Below are 6,219 nucleotides of genomic sequence, written 5' to 3' on the forward strand. Positions count from 1 at the left end.
TCAACAAAAATTTATTTGCCAACGTTAGAATCGTTATACTTAGAACCATTGAATTAAAAACAGAAAGGCAGATGCAGATATAGGCGGAAGCCGACATTTATTTATTTCTGCCCTTTGCACAGCTGTTAAAGAGACTTCTAGACTGACAGATTTTAAAAGTGGCCGGCAGGAGATTGTGTTCATGCTTGTTTAGCAGATTGCCCACTGGCTAACATTGGAAATGAACTATCAGTGGTTCCGTGTCCAGTTCTCTCATATTGCAATTCCCACTTTCCTCCCCTTGTTTGAAAATAGATACAAGAACAATGCTAACACTTAAATTTGAAACATCGAATTGTGCCCTGGGTTTATTTCAATAATGGCAATAAAATGGCAAAAGTCAGGACAAGCATATCAAAGGCTTCACTTTGCTTCACCCCTCCAAAAAAACCCCCTGATGATAATAGAGATAATTTTATTCAAAAAAAGGAACCAAACTAGGAACAAAAGTGTTCTGTCAGTGGTTGGAATTAGGGAATTTCTTACCAAACAAGAAACAGAAAGTCAGAGATGCAAGAGCTGTTAAAGTTATACAGTATAAGTCTGGCTGTTATGCACCCTTGCCTCTCTGCATAATTTATATGATTTATAGCATCACCTAATGACATTAGAAATCTTCCATATCCATGCCTTGTTTCTCTGGAAACAGGCCACTGCAGCTGAATTGTAATTTTTCCTCTTCATTTGTCCAGGATTGAGAAGCAATGCGGAGTTTGAATTGTAAGAATCAAATCCTTGCATCTGAACTTTTCTACAGTTTTCAGCAGTTTTGATTTCTGACTCAAATCTTTTTGCAAAGAAAGAGCTGTGGTTCAGGCAAGGCACTCCCATTGTGCAATTCGGAGGAAAGAATTTGATGCCTAGTGACTTCTGCTTCACCCTGTGGTGGTAAGACCTGCTTGGATACTCAGTACTGCAGAAGGATTTGTGGCAACTGATTGCCAGCTGACCAGAAGAAAAAAACTGGCTTGCTCTTGTGCCGTTAACAATGCCTTGATGTGCTGAAACCAGCAAGTCAAGTCTTTCATGGCATAGAGATTTGCTCCGTATCTGCTAATGCCTTTCCATTTAGCTGCTGTTAAAAGCATAGATAAAGAGGAAAAAAGATTTGGCAGGCCTAGAATTACTGGATTTAAACTGAGATCTCCTCACATTGCCAAGGTCAGCATGCCATCCACCACAGGAGCATACTGACCCACTGTATATACAAAGATTAAAACTAGAGACAGCAAGTTGCTTGTTTGGACTGTCTATAGGATGTTTAAACAATGTGAGATCTCGTGGCTCCATGAAAATGTGCAAACAAAATTCTCCTTGGTGGAGATGCAGGCTCTCTTTTCTCATTCTTTCTTTTTTTTTTTCTTAATTTTCTTTTCCAAGCTGATGTCATGCCTACTATTATCTCTGTCTTCCTGGCCTTATTCCAGAGTCTTTAGGAGCACTCTGAAAGCTAGACATTAACAGCCCTATCTCATGCCAAGTTAGGCACTTTTGGGGTGCAGTCCTATGGTAGTCGAGGAATGCTGAGAGTTGTAGGACTTTTTGTGTCTAAACATGCATAGGACGGCACCATTAGAGCAACCGGGCTTAACTCTGCATAGGATCAGGCGGTAAACTCTTTCCCCACCACTTTCCTTCATTAGTGTGGCAAGTGCTGGACCTGGGGTTGATGTCCAGAACTCTGCAACCCATGGGGTGGCCTTCAAATGACCACCCCATAAGTGACGGGTGCAGAAACAGACCTCTATTCTTGTAGTCCCTGAAATTGTAACATTTAAGTGAATTTAAAATGCCAGCCTGTGCATGCTTAGAGTGTTCTTTATAAAACCAGTCTTGGCTAATGGCCTTGTTCTAACAGAAAAGGAATGCAGGAGATTTCAAAGCATGGAGCGGCAGGAGGAAGAGCAATGCATGGCATATGCTGAAGTAATGTATATGGCCATCTAGAGAGGGTTGTTGTAGATAAATTTTATTTTGGTCAAAGACCAGCTCCGTTCAATAAATACATAGATTAAAAAAGGAAATACATAAAACATTATATTAAAACCCCACTCGGATTAACAAATGTTTCAACACAATATCAGTCATCTTAAATTGGTGACAATCCCAGACTTTGTCCTTTTCCAACAAGGTAGAGCCGCCATCCCCCAGGATCTGTCTTCGGACACCCATCAAGGCAAGGAATTTGGCGACACTATATGTTATTGCTGGGTTAGTGTCAGACAGCAATATATAAATATATTGTTGTTCCATACAGCTCAGGAAGCAATTCGGGCTGTTGTAAGACCATTTTGTCTGGGGTCTGAAATTACCTAGGTGTGTAGGAAATGAAATCCCAGTAGTGTTGATACGGAGGCAAAGTACAAAGCAGTAATAGTTTAATACATTCTTGCAAGAGCGGGCGCCCACCACACAGGCAGCGCACCGCTTTCACACAAGACATTGCTTTTTATTCCCTTTTCCCAGCTCGCAGACCCTACCTCTTTTCTCCCATTGACTGGGTTACTAAGAAGTCACAATCTTCTCTGTCCGCCTACATCATACTACCCCTCGATAGGTTCCCCCTCCCATTCATACCTCCCATGTTCATGCTAATGAGCCCATTACCTATGAGAGGTGTGTCAGTTACTATTCATGACCCTACTAAGCATGCGCACTACCTTCTGAGAGTTCAACAGGTCGGCTTGGCGTTGGAGCCTCTCGCTTGATACCAACTTGTTTCCTAAATCTTGTGGGAGGATGAGATCGGACAAACAGGCCTTCCTCCAGGCTCATTACGGCCAGCTGTAAAAGACAATCAATTTCCTGCTCTCTTCCACTGAAGGTGACAGTTTTACCACTGTCCCCCAATTTCACCCCCTAGTGTTCTTCAGGACTTTGATGTAAGAAGCTCTATCACTTTTATTACAACTATCTATATCCTCAGGCCCTTTGGCCTTAAGGGACTTCAATGATCCTGTCCTAGCCCTGTATTTCACCCTTTCTTTGGTTTTCACCTTACCACTTAGTAACGGCAATTTTTCATTTCTCACAGCTGCACCACAGCTCACTGCTGTGCTGGATCACCATCCCTTGGCCATGAGCACCTTCACTAGTCATAGATGCTTTTTCAGCCATACGCACTCAGGCTTTTCCAATACGAAAGGCATTTTCAAAAGTGAGGTTGTTCTTGTTGTCACTTTTATTTGCACAGTGCTGAGATTGGCTACCTCGATTCACATACAAGAATGTGTCTGTTGCCGCAGCTTTGCCTGGTAAACATGATGGATGATTGTATCGTAAGGCAAGGGATGGATGTCTTTAATCATTTGAGCTTTTAGTATGTAATGTAGGGGAAGGGCAGAGAGATGGCTAGTTTTTTTAATGTGGCCAGAGAAAGAAACCTCATTCTCAGTGAGGCAGACACTCTGTGTGGGTTGTGCCACGTGAAAGCACAATTGGGTGCTCACAGGATTGAACACTCTTTCCATAATAGGAGAAACATCTGCACATGGAAAACTAGTGTGTCAGGGCAAAGGCTAGGCAAAGCTCCTTCTTGACAGCTGTTGCATTTCTATGTGCAGGGATTTTTATGCTTGGCTTATTTGGTATGGTGAAGTATTTCATATTTCACTTGGAGCCCAACAAAGAAGAGCTGAGGTTCAGGGGTACCCTGTTGCCCAATCCCTTTTTGTTTTGTTTTTGTTGTGTGTGTGTGTGTGTGTGTGTGTGTGAGAGAGAGAGAGAGAGGGAGAGGGAGAGGGAGAGGGAGAGAGGGAGAGATGGTTAGCCTGAAGGCAGGGATCGGATTTTTTAAAAAATCTTTGTTAACCAGTCTGGGAGCCTTTTTCCCTGGGAAGAGCAGGGAGAAAATGCTGTATAGAAATAATAATCTAGACTGGAAAGAATAATACAGTACACCAGGAACATGATGAGTTGGCAGGAGATAACTCACTTTGGAGTAATGTTGTTATGTTTGGTATTCAGTGAATGATTAAAACTTGTGCTCTGCTTTAGAGACTCTGGTTGATTCCAAAGTGCCCTGCCTATATTTGTAAGCAGTGCATGGGCTTAGCTTCGCAGATTGGTACAGCCTGCACTTTGATACTGCAGATCCTTCAAAGCAAGCATACAAAGCTGTCAAGTTGGACACACCAGGGTCACCCCATCTTACATGAACCCACGGCTGCTAGTACCTCCAGGTATGTCCCCTGCCATAATACACTCTTAGAGACCCCTGATGGAGGGGTCTGTCCACTCCATTACCCTGAGGATGGCGCTACCCCAGAGCAGTGGGAAGGGGCAGGTATATAACGCTGGTTGACTAATTTCCCTGGTCTCAAATTCTACAGGCTGAAAAGCAATCTGCTAGTAAGTGAAGTTTGCCCCTAGCAGCTGAAGATACCACTGAAACCTTTAACCATGGAGACACATTAATTAAGATTAATGTGTTGTAAAATTAAATACCCCAGAGGTGCTCAGCCCTAGGATTCCCTTAGCAGGCATGCCAAGTTTCAGTTTCTAAGTTTCACAGTCCTGCCATCAACAGGGAGACAGATACCATCTATTATTACTATAGAAGAAACACATATTGCAAAGACACCAGAAGCATCCTGTATCCTCTTTCATCCAAGAGACACCAAACATCAACATCTACATGAAACAGATGGGAGAGGTCATCAGGAGGTTAGGGCTGCAGTATCAACAGCATGCTGATGATACCCAGCTCTACCTTCCATTTGCATCGGATCCAGGTGAGGTAGTGACAGTTCTGAAGCAGTGTCTGGCTAGGGCGATGGACTGGATGAGGGCCAACAAATTGAAATTTAATCCACACAAGACAGAAGTACTATTGATAGGTGGAACCTTAGTCCAGAGGGAAGATATCCATCCTGTCCTGAACGGGGTTGCACTTCCCCTAAAGGACAGAGTGCAGAGTTTGGGGTGCTCCTGAACTCCCTGGAGTTTCAGGTGCAATCAGTGGTTAGGAGCACCTTCTATCAACTTCTGTCGAAATACCAACTACACCCCTATCTGGATGGGCAGAACCTAGCAATGGTAATCCACACTCTGGTAACCTCGTAGTTAGGCTACTGTGGGGTTGCCTTTGAAAATGGTCTGGAGATGCAAATAGGTACAAAATAGGACAGCCAGACAGGCAGGAACAAACAGGTAAGTCCTGCTCTCTGTCTATTGCACTGGTTACCAGTTGAAGTCTGGACCCACTTCAAGGTGCTTACATTAACCTGTGAAGCTCTAAACAGTTTAGGGCCTGGATATCTAAAAGGAGCCACAAGGGTAAGGGCTTCTCAGTTGCGGCGCCCTTATGGAAAGGGCTTTTTAGAGAGGTTCAGTTGGTGCCAACATTGTACCTATTTCAGCACGGAGTTAAAACCTTTTTGTTTTTCCAGCATTTTAATTGTTAATGTACTATTAGTTAATTCTTAAATTCATGGATTATGTATTAGTTTTTCTCTTACTTGTCATCAGCATGGTGTGATTTGGTTTTAGCATATCTTACTATATTTATTGTTCTTGTGGTAGCCTTTGTAACTGCCCTCTGTTATACTGCAATTGGTTGTGATTTTTTGTAATATATTTTATATGTTCTGTTTTAGAGTATTTATTATTTATTTAATATTATTTATTTATTTGATGTATATGCTGCCTGTTTAGCCATACAGCTCTCTGGGAGGCTTACAATATAATCACTATGACAGTACAAAAAAACCCAGCAATTGCAATACAACTAATAGTAAGAGAACAATAGATAAGAGTAAATAAACAGTTAATAAATAAAGGAAATAAATTAAAATGAAATGCAATGAAATGAAATAATTTGTAAATTGCTGATTTGTAAACCATTCTGAGAGCCAATCCAGCTAATTGAACAAGTTATAAAAACCTTAAAATAAATAAATCAATACACGTGCAGCTCTGTTCTTGGTGGAAGAGGACATCAAGTGAACAATATACGTTGTAGATAGGTTTGAGCAGCAGGGACAGAATCTGTGTATCTGCTCCAGAAGCGGTGCTCCTTACAAGTGGTTTTCGGGGCGCACACAGCCCAGGAAGGCCATGCTCCCACCCCTGTACTTTGGAGAGCTGCCTATAACACCAGCTTATGGCATTAATCTGTCTCCAACGTTAGCGCAGCGTACGCGGAGGCCCCCCTGTGGTCCCCCGTCCGGCGTAGACTCT

Source organism: Varanus komodoensis, unplaced genomic scaffold, assembly GCF_004798865.1.
Source record: "Varanus komodoensis strain SLA01 unplaced genomic scaffold, ASM479886v1 scaffold12, whole genome shotgun sequence".
Taxonomy (NCBI): Eukaryota; Metazoa; Chordata; class Lepidosauria; order Squamata; family Varanidae; genus Varanus; species Varanus komodoensis.